The sequence below is a fragment of the Euleptes europaea genome, chromosome 16 (assembly GCF_029931775.1).
Source record: "Euleptes europaea isolate rEulEur1 chromosome 16, rEulEur1.hap1, whole genome shotgun sequence".
Classification (NCBI taxonomy): Eukaryota; Metazoa; Chordata; class Lepidosauria; order Squamata; family Sphaerodactylidae; genus Euleptes; species Euleptes europaea.
Window position 1 is genome coordinate 8,407,010 of NC_079327.1, and position 22,162 is coordinate 8,429,171.

A 22,162-nucleotide genomic window follows, 5' to 3' on the forward strand; every position below is an offset into this window, starting at 1 on the left:
CCCCAGTAAAGTTGCACCCTTCTGAGCCCATTGTCTTCAGTGGAGTTAGAAAGGTGTCACTCTGTTTGGGAGAGCACCGTTAGACACACATAGTATAAAAAGCAAAGCTCTATGCATACATAGCAATTGCAAAGGGACGGGTTGTTCTTTAGTCAGTGTGCAGAACCATTTGTTTAAATAATCACTCCACTTTTAAATAATCTGTCTACTTTCTCTACTGAAGGATCCTTCAACTGGCGGAAAGCTTCTTAAGCTGGAAGAACTTCCTCCAGACTGAGGTGGGATGCCACCCTGAGTAAACCACAATCACACATTCGATTCATTTTTTAACAGCATAATCAACAAAAAGCCCTTATAATATTACATTCTTACACTCTTCTTATGTTCTTATACTCAACAAGTGACTAAAAGTGTGGAATTCTCTGCCAGAAGATGTAGTGATGGCTGCTGGCAAAGATGGCTTTAAAAGATGATTAGACAGATTCATGGAGGAGAAGTCTATCTACAGTTTACTAGTCATGGAGACTGAAGGGAACCTCCACATTGTGAGGCAGTAAGCCTCTGATGAAGGAGAAGGAGAAAGAGAAGGAGGAGGAGAATAAACAGCGTTTTTTAAATACCCCGCTTTTCTCTACAAAAAGGAGTCTCAAACCAGTTTACAATCTCCTTCCCTTCCTCTCCCCACAATTGACACTTTGTGAGGCAGGTGGGGCTGAGAGAGTTCTGAGAGAACTGTGACTAGCCCAAGGTCACCCAGCAGGCTTCATGTGTAGGAGTGGGGAAACCAACTCAATTCACCAGATTAGAGCCTGCTGCTCATGTGGAGGAGTGGGGAATCAAACCCGGTTCTCCAGATTAGAGTCCTCTGCTCTTAACCATCACGCCACACTGGCAACAACACTGGGGACCCCCTAGAGTAACTGACAGGCCACTGTGGAGACAAGATGCTAGACTAGATGGACCACTGGTCTGATCCAGCAAGGCTCCGCTGATATTTTTATGTTATTATAAGCATGAGCCCTTGTGCAGTTTTCTGAAACTTAGCATACTTGATAATGGCAGAATACCGGTGGGAGATTGTTTCATAATTGAAGGAACCTATTTTATTGCAGGTAATGGTGGACTATGTCTAGGGTTACCATCCTCCATGTGGGAGCTGGAGATATCCCGGAAATACAGCTGATCTTCAGATGACAGAGGCCAGTTCCCCTGGAGAAAATGGCTGCTTTAGAGAGTGTCTTCTGTGACTTTATAACCTGCTGAAGTCCCTCCCCTCTCCAAATGCCACCTTCCTCAGACTCCGTTTCCAAAATCTCCAGGAATTTCCCAATCTGGAGTAGGAAACCCTAAACACAGGGTAAGGCTTTATATGGCAGTCCCATGGCACAGAGTGGTAAGCTGCAGTACCGCAATCCAAGCTCTGCTCACGACCTGAGTTCGATTCCGATGGAAGTTGGTTTCAGGTAGCCGGCTCAAGGTTGACTCAGCCTCCCATCCTTCCGAGGTCGATAAAATGAGTAACCAGCTTGCTGGGGGTAAAGGGAAGATGACTGGGGAAGGCACTGACAAACCACCCCGTAAACAAAATCTGCCTAGGAAATGCCAGGATGTGATGTTACCCCATGAGTCAGGAATGACCCGGTGCTTGCACAGGGGACCTTTACCTTTTAGGCAGTTCTAGCCCCAGACTGGGTAACTAGTTGAAGGCCATAACAATTGTTGTGAACTGAGCTGACAAAATGGATCAGTAGCCAATGCTGTCTCTTTAGCATGGGAGCTTTGACTCTCAAAAGCTTATAGCCTGAAATTCTTATTGGTCACTAAGGTGCTACTGGACTCTAATCTAGAATGGGCAGAGTATATGCTCGGTGACTTATGCTATCTTGACTGAGGCATTTTTAGTCAGCTGAAACCTCTAAATGGATGGCCCCATGTGCATCACATAGTAGCATTCCAGCTTGAATATGATTAGAGTGGGGATAACTGTGGCCAAACCATGTTTCTCAAAGAAGGGCCACAGCGCCCCAAACCAGTCAAAGCTTTGTTGAAGAGTAAGATCATTAAAGGTGGACAAGTTTTCTGAGAACCTCATCTGCTCCTTGCTCATCTGAACTTCTTGATTAATGAGAACTACCTGAGGGACTTGATAGGGCTGTGCGTATCAATATACCCAATAAACCAGGACTCAAAATTTACTGAATTTGTTTTTCCACAACCCTGTTTGCTACTGTTCTGCATTCATAACTTACACAGACAAGTAGAGTTCTTTTTTCAGTCTCTCTGAAAACATAATGTACCATGAACCCAAATTATTTATTTTCGGCCTTGTCCATATCCCATAAAGAGTCTCTCAAATGAAGTGGCTCCACATTGCAATAGGCTAATAAAAATTATGTTTGGCAAAAAATAAAAAGAGGGCAAAATACTATAGCATATTAACATCCCTCCTCTTAGAACTGGAGAGCTCCCTGCTGCCAGCGATAGGTTTGTGGCTATAATTGGATTTGTTCTCATTTCTTTTCAGGTAGCAACCGATCACACAATAAGCCACAGTGATTTGGAATGCATAGGCTGGAGCACTGCGGCAGATGTTTCACCTACTGATTAGGGAAGACGCTTGAAACAGGAGGCTAAAATAATAGAGTAGGGATGTCATACCTATTCTGCTTCCATCCCCAATTTCCCAAGTACAGGTGATGTAAAAATTTTACGCAGAAATGGAGGAGTTGAAAGATGCTCACAGAAGTGACCATTGTGGCTTGTATCTTCCACTGTCCCCACCATATCGTGCCTCGGGAGATCAGTAAACCCTCTAGGAATACTGTGGGGAGTCTGTACTGGGATGGGAAAATTGATTACAAAAACTGCCCTTTTACAGTGGTGCAACCCTTTTCTGCCAGCTGGATCCAGATCTATGCTGTTCTAGAATTATAGAATCATAGAGCTGGAAGGGACCACAAGGGTCATCCAGTCCAACCCCATGCACAATGCAAGAAATTCACAACTACTTTCCCCCCACACCCCCAGTGATCCCTATTCCATGCCCAGAAGAGGGCAACAAAAACCCTCCAGGATCCCTGCCGTGGAGGGAAATTGCCTGACCCTAAAGTGGCTATCAGCAGTACCCTGGGCATGTAAGAGAGCCAAACACTGGCACAATCCTTCCTGCCTGCCATCTAATGATCTGCCTAAATTCACAAAATCAGCATTGCTGACAGATAGCCATCTAGCTTCTGCTTTAAAACCTCCAAAGAAGGAGGAGGAGGAGGAGGAGGATATTTTCTTATAACAAGATACCAAAAGGAGTGGTTTTCACTGTGGAGTTTCTCAGAAACTTATTGACTTGAATCCAGACTAGACATTTCTGTAGCTGTGATGATTTCTGCCCACAGAATATGAATTTCTCATTTTCCCCTCCTGCAACAACTTGAAATGCCCCCCGAATCCTATTCTTGGAGGAGAAGGGACTGCCTGAAACTGGATTTTTGTGAGACATTTTTTTGGCTGCTGTGGGAGGGGGGAGCAGGAAAAATAGTGTTCTGTGGGCACAAATCTTTGCACTCGTGGACATGTCTACTGAGGATCCAGTCCTCATATTGTGCAAAAAATAAAAACAAAAAACAAACAAAACCTATGGGGCCCTAAGAATACTAGGCCAAAAAAAAGATAGAAAAATGGGAGAAAACACAGAGCCATGCATCTGAGCAAAGGCAAATAGCTGAACTTGAAAAAACCAAATATTTATACAGTTTTTTTGGGGAATTGCCTATTTGGCTTCGGGGAGACCCCCAGGTTTCGGCATTCGGTAAACTCAAAGCCCAAAAATAACCGAAACGGCAAATTTCGGGTTTATTTTCGTTTCAGGTTTATCAATATGCACAACCCTAAACTAAACCCTATAACTCTTCAAAATGTCAATGAGTAGCAATTTGATGTACCCCAAGTACAATGTTAAAGTAACTCACATCAACAGGATACGGAGCTCAACATTTGCTCATTTTCCTGGAAATTTTCTTCTTCTTATAACATTTATTCAATACAGTGGCAGGATGTCTGTAATGCAAAGAATACACATAATAGGTACAGGGCCAACATGTCTACCTGAACCATTAAAAACCATGGAAAGTCATTGCATGCACTTTGCTGCAAGATACAGTTCTGCACCATCCTAAACCATTGTCAAAAAGAAAGTAGAGTAGGCACCAGGAGAGTCTTGAAAGGGAAGGCATTCCATAGGCAAGGGGCCACCACTGAAAAAGTCCTGTCCCTGGTCACCACTGATTTCACCTCTGCAGGCAATGATACAGAGACCAGAACTTGTGAGGAAGATCTTAACTGGCAGATTGAGCAATATGGAAGAAGGCTCTCCTTTTATGTTCCTGGTAAATGCTTTGTCTCTCTGTTCTAGAAGTGATTGCTGTACCTCACTCACTGAGACATAAAGACCTACCTAGTTGAAACCATACAATATGTCATGGAACATGTAGTTTCTTAGGAGGAGGAATCAGTGTCCTTGGTTACAACGAGACATTTGAGGTTCGTGGCATTATTTGGCTACATGGGAACGATTATAGAGATAGAAATACTGGAGTAATTTTGTTCCCAGTTAGTTTTGAGAAATCCATCAATCTCTGCCTGATCTGCCTAGGGGAGGAATCTGGTCTTCCTTTTAATATCCCCCTCGTATAAGTAAAGGTGGATTAATACGATGGGTGAGTCTGGATGTGATTGGTGGTACATATTCCAATGATGCTGAGGTAAAATTGAAAGGGGGTCTTTATTGCATCTGTCAATAATCAATGTCAAATATGGTGGATGTATCTGCTGGTCATTTCATGTCAGCCTTCTGGTATGGTTCCCACATTACATTAAATTGGTTCACCAGTTATTGTGCCCTATTTTGACCAATACTTTTGCTGGTTCCGTGGTCCAACGAAATGAACTCCACAGCCCTCAAACCCACATATTTTCTCTCCATCAGTGGGAAGTTTGCAGATTAGAGGTTGAACTCCAAAGATACCCACCACCGAACTGCATTTGTGTTCAAGTGAATATGCTGTTTCCCATAATGCACTTCTCCTCAGCACAACGGAGTCCCAAAGGGGTAGAAGGCAATCAAAGAGACTCCCTTGCCCAGCTTCTTAACAAGTCCGACTGAAGCAAATCATGAACAAATCTAAAATGAACACTGGATTTGCCTGAGGCAGACTTGTGAACTCCGCGCTCCTTTTGTGCTGTTTCTTTTGCCTATTCCCTCATGTGTGATAACTCTTCAAAATAAGTCTAGAATCATTTATCTGGTTACATAATAATCGTTTCTCAGGAATTTTCACATCTAAATGACACAATTGAAAACCCTGATGCTTGGAATTGGGATTTGTTTCAAACGAAAAACTAAATTCTAAGATAAGTCTGCTACAATACCCCCCCATTTTGTCCAAACATAGGGTTGCCAGCCTCCAGGTGGTGGCTGGAGATCTCCCTCTATTTCAACTGATCTCCAGGCGACAGAGATCACCTGGAGATGATCACCTGGATCTCTCACCTGGAGAAAATGGCCACTTTGGAAGGTGGACTCTATGGTGTTCTACCCTATTGAGGTGCTTTCTGTCCTCAAATCCCGCCCTCCTCAGGCTCCACCCCCAAAATCTCCAGGTATTTTCTAAGCTGGAGCTGGCAACCCTATCCATACAAGTTGCTATGCAGGTTATATCTATATCTATCTCTCTATGTATCTATATATGAGATTTATCTATATCCTATGAGATATATCTATACCTAAATCTAAATCTAAATCTATTTCTAGATCTATCTATCTATCTATCTATCTACCTATCTACCTATCTAAGTTATACCCTTCCAAGTACATTGACGTATACAAGGGTATAGAAGGGTATAACTCTGCTTAGGACTACACTGCAAATCAATGGTCAGAAAATCAAAGCAAAGCCTTAAGGTACTCGGCAGGGTGACTGCGAGGAAACAGCCATGCATAAATGGTCTTTAGTTTTCTGGCAGTTACTACAACTACCCTACATTACTTCCAGGTTTTCCCCAGAAGTGACATAGAGGTCCAGACTACATTGCCGCCTCCATGTCCCTGCCCCCAACCTTCCCACTGGTTGCCAGGCACTGCTTGGCAATCTGAGGAGTTGTAAGGTCCAGCCCACAGACTTCAGTTCTTCCTCAGTCAGGAAGGGATCCCCAAAGACATTAACAGAGCCCATGTTCTCCCCTCTGCACTCAGCTCTTGTATAGACACTCAAACAGCCCAGAAAAAAGGTGGTTTGCATCTATCATATAACTAGGGTAGCCAACCTCAAGGTACTAGCTGGAGAACTCCTGCTATTACAACAGATCTCCAACCGATAGAGATCAGTTCCCATCGAGAAAATTGCCCCTTTGGCAATTGGACTCTATGGCATTGAAATCCCTCCCCTCCCCAAACCCCTCCCTCCTCAGGCTTTGCCTCCAAAGCCTCCCACCGGTGGTGAAGAGGGACCTGGCAACACAAATGAACACACATGAACCTGTCTTATACTGAATCAGACCCTTGGTCCATCAAAGCCAGTATTGCTTACTCTGACCGGCAGCAGCTCTCCAGGGTCTCAGGCAGAGGTCTTTCACATCACCTACTTGCCTAGTCCCTTTAACTGGAGATTGAACCTGGGGGTTGAACCTGGGACCTTCCGCATGCCAAGCAGATGTTCTACCACTGAGCCACACCCCCTCCTACATTTCACAGAGCTCTCTCGGCAGGCTCTGGACCTGCTGATCCCTAAATACTGTATTTGTTTGGGTCTTGCTTTAGTAGCATCGAGGAGCCCCGTGGCACAGAGTAAGCTGCAGTACTGCAGTCCAAGCTCTGCTCACGACCTGAGTTCAAACCCGACAGAAGTCAGTTTCAGGCAGCCAGCTCAAGGTTGACTTAGCCTTCCATCCTTCCGAGGTTGGTAAAATGAGTACCCAGCTTGCTGGGGGTAAAGTGCAGACGACTGGGGAAGGCAATGTCAAACTACCCCATAAACATAGTCTGCCTAGTAAATGTTGGGCTGTGACATCAACCCATGGGTCAGTAATGACCCGGTGCTTGCACAGGGGACAACCTTTACCTTAGTAGCATCCAGCTTTGAACATTTCACTTAAGATGATTCACATCAGGGATGAAGGAGCCTTAAGACGCCAAAGTAGCCACGGTCAAATCAAACCCTCACAGATTGGGCTCGATTGTATCTTTTAAAAATTACAATATTTGCAAGAGCATTACTTAATAGAACCCGTTGTGAAAGGGATGAATTATTGGTGCATGGTGAAAAGTGTACTTTAGTAATAAGGCGGCCAACGAGATGCCGGAATGACATTTACTAGAACAGGTAGATTTATACTGACTCCTGTTATCATTTTAATTAAGGAAGTTTCAGATGAGTGAATATGAATGGAGAGCAAATTTTGTAAATCTTTTGTCAAAAGACAGATTTACTATCAGGGAGGGGGGAAAGAGATGAATAATCAGGATAACTAGAAGGTAGTTAAATCCTGTCTTAGTTGCAGCTATTAACTTTACAATGTCCATGGCACTTTCATTAAACATTCTGTTTAGTTCACCAAAGTCAATATAGGATCCCTTCGTGCTCACCAGTGCAGGATTTTATTAGGACTAGCAACTCACCTGGCCATATATTTTGGAAACATTGTCCTGAGAATCTATATATGTCCTTATTATCTCCTTGAAGCATAATTCTACCGACATGTAATAAGATGCAGGTATTCTCTTCGGTATGAAAAGTAAAATTAAATAGCCTAGACTGGGGAAGAAATAAATAAATGATTCATATCCTTCTTCTCTCATCTTCTCGGTAGAATCAGAGAGTTGGAAGGGACCACCAGGGTCATCTAGTCCAACCCCCTGAACAATGCAAGAAATTCAAAACTACCTCCCCCCACACCCCCAGTGACCCCTGCTCCATGCCCAGAAGATGGCCAAGATGCCCACCCTCTCATGATCTGCATAAGGCCATAGAGTCAGCATTGCTGACAGATGGTCATCTAACCTCTTCCTAAAAACCTCCAGGGAAGGAGTCCTTCCTCATAGGACTTGGTCACCAGACCCCTCACCATCTTTGTTGCCCTCCTCTGGACACGTTCCAGCTTGTCTACATCTTTCTCAAATTGTGGTGCCCAAAACTGAACACAATACTCTAGGTGAGGTCTAACCAGAGCAGAGTAAAGTGATACCATCACTTCACATGATCTGGACACTATACTTCTGTTGATACAGTATTCAGCTGCCTTATGAGTATTTTAGTTAGCCTTTATTGTGAAGCAGTCACATATTACTTCCAGTGTTAGTTGCTACTGTTAGGGTGCTAAAGCGACCATGGCAATGTGGCATTTCCGGGGGTAAACCTGGAAGTGACGTAATTGCATCATGTGCAGGCACGCACGCTCCCTCTCCGGAGCAGACTGGTGGATTGGTGGGCAATTGCCCGCTGAAACCACAGACCTGGCAACACTAGATACAGGCCATTGAGAACACTGAGATGATGACTTCCCCTGTGCTCGCAGTAGCCGCTAGGGTGACTAGGGTTGCTAACCTCCAGGTACTATCTGGAGATCTCCTGCTACTGCAACTGATCTCCAGCTGATAGAGATCAGTTCACCCAGAGAAAATGGCCGCTTTGGCAATTGGACTCTATGGCATTGAAGTCCCTCTCCTCTCCATACCCTGGCCTCCTCAGGCTCTGCTAGGGTTGCCAGGTCCCTCTTCACCACCGGTGGGAGGTTCTTGGGGTGGAGCCTGAGGAGGGCAGGGTTTGGGGAGGGGAGGGACTTCAATGCCATAGAGTCCAATTGCCAAAGCAGCCATTTTCTCCAGGGGAACTTGTCAGAATAAGCAAGGCTGACATATTAGTATCTGAACTAACAGGTCTGAATCTAGATCTTGACCATCTAGATTGGAGAGTACCTGGAAAGTCCCTGACTGATGTCATACTGTAAACCAGCCTGAACCTGATTAAGCCAAAGCTGATGCAAGGTACTGCAAAAGGGCAGTGAGTCAGCACTAACCTGATTGGTGGCTGGTGGGAAGGAACTGTATATATGTGTATATCCCTGTAACTAGTCTGTGGGAGAATATTGTGGTGGATGGAGTTCATGTTAGAGATTGCTGTGAATCTGAACACTGTAAATAAATCAAGCACTGCTCTTATGTAGCAAGGATCTCTGGTGGTTTTTCCAGAGACGTCTGACTAATCCACTAGCTCCCGCAACAGAACTGATATTTGTCAGCTGGAGATCAGTTGTAATAGCAGGAGATCTCCAGCTAGTACCAGGAGGTTGGCAACCTTACTGGCAACTCCAACGCATGCTATTTGGGTTGGGTCTTTTGGGTGATGTTAGATGAGTGGCCCAATAGGAATCTTGGTCTGGGAGTCTGAGAAGGTTGTCCAGTGAACATTTTCAAACACCTCACCTGCCAGCACCTTTTCTGATTGCTTCATGGGTGACTGAATGCTTGAACTAGTCTTCCGTTTCAATTCTCCAGCTAGTACCTGGAGGGTAACAACCCTAGTAGCTGCCAATTGTGCCAATTGTGTTCTTACCACTGGGTTTTCCTCTAGGACACCAGTAACCTCTTTAACTACCATCGCTAACTTAGGGCATATTTAAATTCAAGGATAGCCTTTAATTAATACACCCAAGCATCTCTTTCACAGTGGGCATGCCTCCATGAAGAATGGAGAAGAAGAGAGATAAGACCGCAGATCAAGACTCAGGCTCCGAGTTCTGCATTCTAATATATTCTCTTCCTCTCGCTCTCTTGCTGCTTTTATAGCTGTGCTTGGAAGAAACAAATCGAATTGCCGCGGAGAAGAATGAAACCCACTGAGTTTTTATGGGCCTCGCTGTACTTCGAGGTTGTTTAATCTTTATGAAATTATCAAATCTTTTGTCAGATTAAAGGAAGGGGGGAAACAACAACAGAGAAGAGATCTGATGTGTCTAAGACAGCGAAAAGAGGCCAAGATCTCCCGCGTTGGAGGGGCTGCTGGATTTGAAGGTCAGAGAAGAAATGCAAATTGTCACTCGCAACACAGCCCGTCAGCATTATCAAATTTTCTGGAGCAGTTGGAGTGGGGGAAAGTCTTTTCACAGACTTGAATTCAAGTGTGTGGCGGCGGGGAGTGGTGGTGGTTAAAACGGGAAGGGAATGAGCCAATGTGTCAGAGCAGAAGAAAGAGTCAGCTAGAGTGGGTGAGTAACACTGAACAACTGGGGGGGATCACATGGGAGGGAAGAAGAAGAAGAAGAGGAAGAGTTGGTTTTTATATGCTGACTTTCTCCACCACTTAAGGGAGACTCAAACCGGCTTACAATCACCTTACTTTTCCCTCCCCACAACAGACACCCTATGAGGTAGGTGTGGCTGAGAGAGCTCTAACAGAGGTGTAACTTGCCAAAGGTCACCCAGCTGGTTTCGAGTGTAGGAGTGGAAAAACAAATCCAGTTCATCAGATTAGCCTCCGCCACTCATGTGGAGGAGTGGGGAATCAAACCCAGTTCTCCAGATAAGACTCCACCACTCCAAACCACCGCTCTTAACCACTACACCATGCTGGCTCTCCTTGCCAAAGCTGGATAGGCAAATTGGGCTGTCATTGATTAGAATTATTCCAGTGTGGTGTTGTGGTTAAGAGCAGTAGATAATCTGGAGAACCAAGTTTGATCCTGCACTCCTCCACATGAAGCCTGCTGGTTGACCTTGGGACAATCACACTTCTCTGAGAATTGTCTCAGCTATGATCCCTATATTTCCTGGGTCTCCCAGTCCCGAAGTCATTACCTGCATATTGTAAGTTCTTAACGGTTCCCAAATACAGAACAGTATTCTCCTGGGCAAGATTAAATGCTTTGCCATTCGGAGAACTAACAGGTAGATTTCAAGGGATCCCCTTTTCAAGTCAGTTCTATGATTGTAATTCAGGAGACCTAGACACCATTTGGCACTTTTTCATCGATTGTAAGAAATGAGAAATGGATCTATACATATATTCAAAAATGGAGCTTTGGTACTAAGCTAGAGATTGTAGTTAAGCTGCTAGCAGATATTGAGCCAAACGTGCCCTTGATGGTCACAAATTTGTCTATGGTTGCCAACCTCCAGGTCGTGGCTGGAGATCTTCCACATTACAACTGATCTCCAGGAGACAGAGATCAGTTCACTCAGAGAAAATGGCCGCTTTGGCAATTGGATTCCATGGCATTGAAGTCCCTCCTCTCTCCAAGCCCTGCCCTCCTCACACTCCACCTGCAACATCTCCAGGTATTTCTCAACCCAGAGCTGGCAACCCTACCCAACAAGTTACAATTCTCTCTGAGCACACATAGGGTCGGCTCTGGCTAGTATTTGGATGGAAGACCTCCAAGGAATACCAGGGTCATGACCTAGAGGGAGGCAATGGCAAACCACTTCCAAATGTTGCTTGCCTTGAAAACCCTACGGGGTTCCCATAAGTCAGCTTTGACTTGATGGCTCTTTCCACCACCATACAGTGCTGAATTGATGTGCCTGCTCAGTTAGCTACAGTACATGAGAGTGAGGAGTTGTTCTAGTATGCTGGTCCCAAGCCATATAGGGCCTTAAAAGTCAATACCAGCACATTGAAACAGTCCCAGAAGCAAACTGGGAGCCTGTGTAGATGGAACAAGACTGGAGTGACATGGTCAATATTACCCACTCCAGTCAGCATTCTGTACCAACTGTAGCTTCTAGACAGATTTCAAGGGCAGCTCCACATACATTGCAGTATCTAATCTAGATGTTACCAGGGCATGTACCATGGTGGTAAGATCTTCCCTGGACAGGAATAGCTGCAGCTGGCTCACCAGCTCAAGCTGCTGGAAAAAGAAGAAGAGTTGGCTTTTATATGCCAACATTCTCTACCACTTAAGGAAGAATCAAACCGGCTTACCCTCACCTTCCCTTCCCCTCCCCACAAGTGACACCCTGTGAGGTAGGTGGGGCTGAGAAAGCTGTTACTAGTCCAAGGTCACCCTGCTGGCTTCATGTGTAGGAGTGGGGAAACAAACCCAGTTCGCCAGATTAGCATCCACTGCCCCATCCATCTCCTGCAGTTTGCCCACCACTGGTAGGCAACCTTAGTCAGGTATGGTTATAGGCAGCCATTGATCTCACCTGTTTGCTGAGTAGCATCTTCAAAAAGCTCTAATTATGAAGCTGTCCTGGTGGATCCTGCAGATACATTAGTGAGTACCACTAGGACTTTGTCAGAAGACTTTTTGGTGCTTAGACATTCCAATGGTGACATCTGGAACAACCCTAAATGGCCTACTCAGAAGTAAATCCTGTTTTATTCAGTGGGACTGATGACCAGGAAACTGTTCTTAGGACTTCAGCCTTGGACTAGGGAAGTCAGCCTCCGAGTGGGACCTGGGGACCCCCCAGAATCGCAGTTTATCTCCAGACTACAGAGATCTGTTCCCCTGGAGAAAATGTATGTTTTGGAAGGTGGACTCTGTGGCATTGTACCCTGTTGAGGTCCCTATCCTGCCCAGGCTCCATCCCCAAATCTCAAGGAGGTTTCCATCCCTACCCCCCATCCCCTGCTGGTGGCCAGGGAATACCTGGCAACCCTACCGTGGATTCTTATTTTTGTATTTCTGCAATGCAATACTTATAGTTGTTTTTCAGTCTTTCAGGCTGCAAGAGGGAAGCTTTATGTCTTTTAAAACCAATTGTTTCTCACTCCTTGGAAGTTCCTGAATTTATGCAGGGAGGGTTTTTTCCTCCTTTAAAAAAAAGAAGAAGAAGAAGAAGCCTGTTGTTTACAGAAACTTTGAAGTTGTACTCATGCTAGGTGAGCTCCCAGGAACCAGCACAGAAGCGTGGGTGTGGACTGTGGGTGTTACATCCTTCCGAAGGCAAACCTGCTCTGTGAGAAGCTGTATCTTGAGGCTTTGATGTGCTGTCTGCTGAGAAATCCCCAGATTAGTAATTCTGCGGGCTGGAGAGCTCAAGTGTTTCTCCCCCCCTTTTTTTCAGTCTCTCCTCTCCCCTTTTTCTGCTACAGACTTGAATAGCCCTAATAATTAGAGGGAAGGGGTAATTTCTGATGAAGTAGATGGTTCCTAAGTCTGTTCCTAAACTTTGCATGTCTCTTACAAATAGGGTTGCCAACCTCCAGGTGGTGGCTGGAGATCTCCCGCTATTACAACTGATCTCCAGCCGATAGAGCTCAGTTCCCCTGGAGAAAATGGCTGCTTTGGCCATTGGATTCTATGGCATTGAAGTCCCTCCCCTGCCCAAACCCCGCCCTCCTCAGGTTCCACCCTTAAAATCTCCAGGTATTTCCCAACCCGGAGCTGGCACCCCTACTTACAAATTGTATTTATTAAGAAAGAACTAGAGGAATTAAAAAAGAAATAAAATCAGAGGGGGGAATACGAACAAAAGAGGGGGAAAGACTTATAAAAATCCATTTCATTTTGGGGGGGCTTGAATATAATGAACATAAATTAAAATACAAACAATTAGGGCTGTCAATTCGGTTCGGTCCGAACTGAAAATCAACCGAATTTCCCCTGATTCGGTGCTTTTCTGTTCGGGAGGAACCGAACTCAAAACTGACGGGCAACCAGGGGGGCCGAATTCAGCGAGTTCGGGAGTTCGCGAATAAATTCGGCCAATTCGGCCGTCAGTAAGCAGCATAACCGTCAGTAAGCAGCATTCTCCTCCCCCGGCCAATCGGTGGGCAAGCTGGGTCTTCTTCTGGCCAATCAGTCAGGATTAAGTACTGGAGGAATCAGCTGATGTGCGGCCCGGCCAGGGAGAGAGAGAGAGAGAGAGAAATCCTTGTGTGTGTGTGTGGGGGGGGGTGCTTGTGCACATTCGCTCCTTTCTGTGGCTGCAGGGGGCGCATTTTTTGGGGTGCACACACAAAACTTTCACTGGAACTTCAGATGAAGCTTCTTAAGGTACCCCCCAAGTTTTGTAAACATTGGGTCAGGGGGTCCCGAGATATGGGCTCCCCCCTTTTTCTTTCCATGGCTGCAGGGGCGCATTTTTGGGGGTACAAATCCCAAACTTTGAGCGGAGTTTCAGACCAGTGTTCTTAAGATACCCCCCAAGTTTTGTAAACATTGGGTCAGGGGGTCTCGAGATATGGGCTCTCCCCCTTTTCCCTCCCCACCTTTCCATTTATGTGGCTGCAGGGGGCGCTTTTTTGGGGATATAGCCCCCAAACTTTTAGCATAGCTTCAGTGAATTATTCTTAAGATACTACCCACGTTTTGTAAAGATGGGTTCAGTGGGGGCAGAAATATCGCCTCCCCCCTTTTCTCTTTCCATGGCTGCAGGGGGCGCATTTTTGGGGGTGCAGACACAAAACTTTCACTGGAACTTTAGATTAAGCTTCTTAAGGAACCCCCCAAGTTTTGTGAACATTGGGTCAGGGGGTCCCGAGATATGGGCTTTCCCCTTTCCCCTTTCCCCTATTGGGATGAATGGGGCAGCCGATCCGATCCTGTGTGCATCTCCTCTCCAGAGCAAAACGTTCCGTGCCTAATTGGAATCATCTTGGATTACAAGTCCTCTTCAGCCCCTCTTGATGGAACAGAAGACAGCCACAGTAAGACCCCTTTGGGGGCTTTAATCTATATTTTTTTCTCCTGTGTATGTGTGTGTGTGTGGGGGGAAAGCAGAGTCTGTGTGTGTGTGGGGAGGGAGCAGTTTCTGTGGGTGGGGGGGAAGCCAAAGGGGGCTTTCGTCAGTTCTGCCTGGGGTGTGTGTTCCCCCTCGAGTCTCTCGCTCCCTGGTTTGAGGGGGGAGGTTTCAGTTGTGTGTTGCAAAGGTGTTGTTTAACAAGGTTGTGTTTGCAGTTGTTTTGCTAATTTCTCCGCTGTTGTCGGGCTGGGAGCTTTGTGCGGGGCGGCAAGCTCTGCTGAGAGATGCACAACATTAAAGGTGGGGGGACCCCTTTCAGGGCCCATATCTCAGCCCCCCCTGACCCAATCTTTACAAAACTTGGGGAGTCTTTCAATAAACGTCCTTTGAAGCTCTGCCAAAAGTTTGGGACCTCTAAGCCCAAAAATCCCCCCCCAGAGCCGCGGAAAGGCGCGGTTGTGTTTTTAATGGCTTTATTCGGCCAAATTTGTTTCCGAACTTTAAATTCCCGCCGAATTGAACGGATCCGAAGTGGGGGAGTTCGGACTTCGGCACGTACCGAACCCACAAGGGCCAAATTCGGCCGAATCCGAACTGTACCGAATTTTTTTTTTTGACAGCCCTACAAACAATGATTAATAGGGTTGCCCTTCTCAGGCTCTGCCCCCAACATCTCCCCAGAGCTGGCAACCAGGAGCGGATCTACCAGGACAGTGCCTAGAGCTGGCAACCCTATGGGATAATGGATGATGTTAACTGGGTCTATGGTTTACATTTAAAACTTTTTAAAAAAGAAAAGTGGTTCTTGCAAGCTTCATTCCTAAGAAATGCACATTGAAGTAGCAAAAAAAAAAAAAAAAGGCTTGAAAATACTGGGAATAACCCTAATAGCAATAAGGCTGCAACACCGTCCTTGGGTTAGCATCCAGTGTGCCGTGGGTGATTTTATGCAAGGGAGAGAACAAGATTATTAGATTTACATGCTTAAGGACTCACAGAGGATCATTATTATCAGACTTGGGCTGATCTGTTGAATAATGCAAAGAAGAACAGACAATGAAACGTCTCTGGAATCAAGGCTATGCTGTAAGGTAGACCTTCGACCACATAGCTACAATGTTTTTTTATAAGCTATAAAGTAAGGTTCTCCTAAGCAACTATAGACATTCTGGGAGCATGCCCCATTGAACAAAATGGTGCTTTACTTCGAAGTAGAGCTGGCATGATGCAATGATTAAGAGCAGCGGACTCTAACCTGAAGAACTGAGTTCGACCCCCCACCTCCACATGAAGCCTGCTGAGTGACCTTCGGCCAGTCACAATTCTCTCAGAACTTTCTCACCCCTCGTGGAGGCAGGCAATGGCAAACCACCTCTGAATGTCTCTTGCCTCGAAAACCCTACGGGGTCACCATAAGTCAGCTATGACTTGACAACACTTTCTATCACCAGCAGACCTGCTTATGATTGCTCCTTGTGTTGTCGCTAATGGTTCCATTGAGAAACGTGTCCCACATCAAAACTGACTATCTTAGAAGTCATTTTCACACATGAGAGAAGCCTGGAAGTATTATTTCTCCTTGGTTACTCACAGTGCAATCCTCTGCAGAGGTAATCTAGATCAGGCATGCCAAACTCAACTGTTACAGGGGCCGGATAGAACATAAATGTCACTTGGTTGGGCCAAGCCATGCCTTGCCAGCCCAGATCGAGAGTGGGGGTGGGGTTGCTGCCTCGGCTGGCTCACAGGCCAGATAAGAGCTCTCAAAGGGCCGGATCCAGCCCGCAGGCCTTACGCTTGGCACACCAGACTAAGCACATTGACCTCAGTGGATTTAGACTGGAGTAGCTCTGCCCAAGAATGCACAGTTAATGTGTTAATCATCCTTTGGGTTGCCAGCCTCCAGGTAGTAGCTGGAGATCTCCTGCTATTACAACTGATCTCAAACTGATAGAGGTCAGTTCCCCTGGAGAAAATGGCTGCTTTGGCAATTGGACTCTATGGCATTGAAGTCCCTCCCCTCCCTAAACCCCACGCTCTTCAGACTCCACCCCAAAAACCTCCTGCCGATGGCAAAGAGGGACCTGTCAAGGCTTCTTCTTGGTAGAGTTGCCAAGTCCAGCTTGAAAAATTCCTAGAGATTTGGGGACAAGAAGGGCACTGTTGTTGAGGAAGGGGCTCAGCAAGGGTGTGATCCCACAGTGTCCTCCATCTGAAGATGCCATTTTTCCCCAGGGGAAGTGTGGTGTAGTTAGGGTTGCCAACCTCCAGGTACTAGCTGGAGATCTCCCACTATTACAACTGATCTCCAGCCAATAGAGATCAGTTCACCTCAAGAAAATGGCCACTTTGGCAATTGGACTCTCTGGCATTGAAGTCCCCCCTCTTCAAACCCCGCCCTCCTCAGGCAACCCCCAAAATCTCCAGGTATTTCCCAACCCAGAGCTGGCAACCCTACATATGCTATATGGATTGGGTCTTTTGGGTGATGCTAGATGAGTGGCCCATTGGTAATCTTGGTCTGGGAGCCTGTGAAGGTTGTCGAGTGAACATTTTCAAACACCTCACCTGCCAGCATCTTTTCTGATGGCTTCACGGGTGACTGAATGTTTGAACTAATCCTCCGTTTCAATTCCACTGGGCTTTGAGGCACAGAGTCCAGATTTCTCCTTATCTTTGGCTGAATCTTATTCCATATCAGGATTCTTTTTTAAAAACGTCTGTCACAGAAATTCAGGGGTATACACACACTCACACAAAGAAAATAGAAATGGATGAAAGGCAGATGGAGAGCAATAGATATATGAATTTTCTGCCTTTGGGGATTTTTTTGTGGTAATTCTCACTTTTTTTTCAAAAACAGGAAGGTATGAAGTATTTTAAAATATTTATTTGCCTCTCTTAATACAGTATTCCACTTCTTACAATTCACCGCAAACGGAAGATGGGGGAAAGTACCCTTATAATAAATGGCAGCCTTACTTCAAAAGTGCTTCTCAGAATTATATGATATCCAAAGGCATTTGGAAATTCAGCTTGGCGAGAAATAATCATTTCTCCTGAGTGACACCAGATGACTTCATTTAAATTACAAAGCCAGAGTCTGAACTGTAGCTCAGTCCCCAGAACAATCACAATTGGTTTTCAAAAACCCTTTTCATACCTTATGCAAGTTATGCCTTAGCATTGAGCACCGACCAATGCTTTGGAAAAAAATTTGCCATGAAGTGTAGGGTTGCCAGGTCCCTCTTCACCGCCGGTGGGAGGTTTTTGGGGAGGAGCCTGAAAGGGCAGGGTTTGGGGAGGGGAGGGACTTCAACGCCATAGGGTCCAATTGCCAAAGCAGCCATTTTCTCCAGGGGAACTGATCTCTATCGGCTGGAGATCAGTTGTAATAACAGGAAATCTCCAGCTAGTACCTGGAGGTTGGCAACCCTAGTCAAGTCACAGCTGACTTACGGTGACCCTTAGTGGGATTTTCAAGGCAAGAGATGTTCAGTGGTGATTTGCCATTGCCTGCCTCTGCGTCACGCCTTTGGTACTCCCTGGAGGTCTCCCATCCAAAATTTTCCCAGGGTCAAGGCACAGAGTGTGTGAATGGCTCAAGGTCATTCTTAAAGCAGGCCACCTGTTCTATTATATGGCCCTTTATGCTCCATGCCCGAAGTTTATGTCTCCTACCAAAAAGGCATAATTTTAGGCAGGGGGGTTGGTAATTTATTCCTAGATTATCCTTTCTGAAAGAGTCAGACAGGTTGGTGAGTCGCAGGTGGTTTAACAATGGCTACGACACAATCTGTCTTCATATTTGCCCTCTGTATTTTAATGATAACAGAATTAATCCTGGCTGTAGAGAATCATTATGATTATCCTTTCTACAATATTAAGCCAGGGCCCTTAGCACTCTTTCATGTCCTACTGGGGACCCTTTCCATGTTATTGATTTATTGAGAAAATTTATAGGCCACCTCTCCAGAGGTCTGTTTGAGGTGAGGTGCAATTAAAACAGTAACACAAAACTGTTAAACTGCAGCCCTTAAAACGAGCTGAGCAGTTAGGGCAGGCCACTAAACACCTCCCAGGGTATTAACACAGAGCCAGTGTGGTGTAGTGATTAGGAGTGGTCGACTCTAATCTGGAGAACCAGGTTTGACTCCCCACTCCTCCTCATGAGCAGCTAGGGTTGTCAGCTCCAGGTTGGTAAATACCTGGAGATTTTTGGAGTGGAGCCTGAGGAGGGCAGGATTTGGGGAGGGGAAGGACTTCAATGCTATAGAGTTGCTATATAGCAATGCTATATAGAATTGCCAAAGCAGCCATTTTCTCCAGGTGAACTGATCTCTGTCGGCTGGAGATCAGTTGTAATAGCAGGAGATCTCCAGCTAGTACCTGGAGGTAGGCAACCCTACTGTTGAACAAGATGATAACTTGCACTGCACCCTAGCCTGGTGGAAGAGCTGGCATCCCTCTCCTGAAAGAGCATAATGACAGTTCTCATCCAAAAAGTAGCAAGACCCGGGAAAGCAGTGTACCACTATCAGGATTTGTGCATCTTTTTTCCTCCTGAATTGCCAACCGCTAAGTTGTTCTACATTGATTTCAAACTGTGTTGAAATATCAATCTCCAGCCGCTCCACAGATAAAATAGCAGCTTTGAGGCTACCTTCTGGGGATAGAGATGTTCTGCTAATTTTAAAGCTTTTATGCTTAAAAACCAAACTTCTGGATGAGACATGTTTGGCAGAGTGCATCATGGGGTACTCACAAGCCAGAAGCATTCAAAACAAATCAGTTTCCCCAGATGAAATTGTGATGTCTTTCAGCTGAGTTATGAAGGCCTCCCAGAGGCATGCCTTGAAAAGATTTTGTACAAATCATTAAACTTCTTCAGCAGATGGAAAGCGATTTCCCCCCCTCCTCTGATTTGTTTTTCGATACGACAGGTTCACTCTAGAGCTCTAGAGGACCATGAACGCCACTCGAAACTTCACTTTCTTCATGAGTTGACCAGGCATTGTGGGATGCCTGAGCTGTACAGGTAGGCCTGAATATGTGGACAATATTGGATTTGCCATATCCTTCCCTAGGGTTGCCAACCTCCAGGTAGTAGATGGAGATCTCTTGCTATTACAACTGATCTCCAGCCTATAGAGATCAGTTCACCTAGAGCAAATGACCACTTTGACAATTGGACTCTATGGCATTGAAGTCCCTCCCCTCCCTCCTCAGGCTTTGGCCTCCTCAGTCTCCTCCCCAAAAAACCCACCCTCCTCAGTCTCCGCTCCCGCCTTCCTCAGGCTCCATCCCCAAAAACGTTCCACCAGTAGCAAAGAAGGAACTGGCAACCCTATACTTCCCCCATGTGTCAAGCACACACTACATTAGACGTATGGCACACTGAGGTGCCATAAACAGCCAATCCTTAGGTAACTTTTTAGCCAGCTACTTGTGCATTTGAGGTTAATTACTTGTAGCTGTTGTATGTGTAAAATGTCATCCTAGGACTGACAAGGTAAGCATGCAGCTGAATTATGTGGTGCAGATTTTCCTGGCTTCCAGATTTTCCTGGTATCTACCAGACTGCTGGTAGATAATTCCATGTCTGAATACTCTATCCCCAAATCTCCCTGAACGTTAGGGTTGCCAGATGCCTGTTAATGACAATCAACCCTCCTACAACTTCGGTTCTTTGTTTTGATTCTGCATGCCATTTCTGACCATCAGAGGTCACCTGGCTCTCCCTCTGCAATTCCCCATGTTTTGCCTGCATTTTCAGGAGCTTTTTTTATCTCAAATTTGAAAACATGGGCAAAAAGTGGGGAAACACAGGGGGAGAGCCAGGTGACCTGTGATGGTTGGAAATGGCATGCATAATCAAAACAAAGAACTGAAGTAGTCAGAGGGTTGACAGTGGGGGAAATAGCTATACATAAAAGGCCGAAGATTGAACATGACACTCATGAACATGAAGTTTTTCCAGTGCGTTCTTTTGTTGGTTAAATATGCTTTTATTATTGTTTGAAAAATAAGTTTCTTATCAGCAAGTTTTCTATTTTAGGAGATGGGCACTGTTAAGCTTACCAGGTCCCTCCTGTCCTTCGGTGGGAGGTTTTTAGGGTGGGATCACGTGCTTGCATGGGCATACTGATGCAATTACGTCACTTCTGGTTTACAACCGGAAGTGCTGCATCAAGAGGCCTTTTCCACTCGAACTCCCAGTTTTAAACCCGAAGTGATGTACCGCTGTGGGCAGGCGCGCATGCACACATTGCCCGCTGACCCTCAGCTGGTCGACAGGCAGCCAGGTGGATTGGCGGGGGTTTGTCTACCACCACCTGGCACTTGGCAACCCTAGACACTGTTCAAAAAGTTTTTGAAAATGCTCATATTCAAATCACTTTATTACATTACTTAACTGCTACAAAAAGGGTTTTTTTTAATTTTTTATTTCTCTCAGATGATCCGGGGCAGGTCCTTCAATGACCAAGAAGCAAATTAGTCTTTTTATACATCTGCTTGTATTTTACCCTGAGGAAGAAGTCCGGTGTTTCCTGAGAATTTGCCATGTGTCGTTTTTATCCTGAAAAAAATCCTGACAAATGCCTAATAAAAAGTTCAGGCTGAAATATTATCAGTAGTAGTGCTGAAATTTTAGTAGGAACCTTAATAACCCTCTCCCTAAAGTCATATGCTCTTGTCAAACGTACAACTATAATGTTAAATCCTCCTTTTGTATCTTCAGTGAATTATACTGTTGGGGAAAGAATGTCTAGCAATGTCAAAGTTGCATTATAATTTCAAGGAAGGGACATTTCTCTCTCTCTCTTTTAGATATTCAGTGGACTATAAAGGCAATATATCCAAATTTTACATTCAGGATTTAGAATAATAGAATCATAGAGTTGGAAGGGACCTCCAAGTGTCATCTAGTCCAACCCCCTGCACAATGCAGGAAATTCACAACTACCCCCCCCACACACACACACACAACCCCAGTGACCCCTACTCCAAGCCCAGAAGATGGCAACAAAAGTCCTACAGGATCCCTGGCCAATCTGGCCTGGAGGAAAATTGCTTCCTAATCCCATAGTGGTGATCGGCGTTACCCTGGGCATGTAAGAAAGGGCCACAAGAACCAAACAATGACACAACCCTAGAGTCCACCACTCTTAATCACTACACCACACTGGCATATAAATGCAAAATACATTGTGTTAAAAACACGCGCACACACATGTGCATAAATGGCAAACAGCTGGTCCCAAGAAAGAGTGAAAAGTGGAAAATGAAAACTGTTTACAAAAGTGCAAATGGAGGAAGCAAAATAGAAAACATTCATGCATCCCAGATTCTTCTAAGCCTTCAAAAAAGGAATGAAAAATGAGCAAATAGCAAAAATCAAGGAACACAGCCTTGTATAAATACTCATTTCTGCAGGGAAAAGCCATTAAGTAAGAAAATCCAGACTTTCCGAGAAAA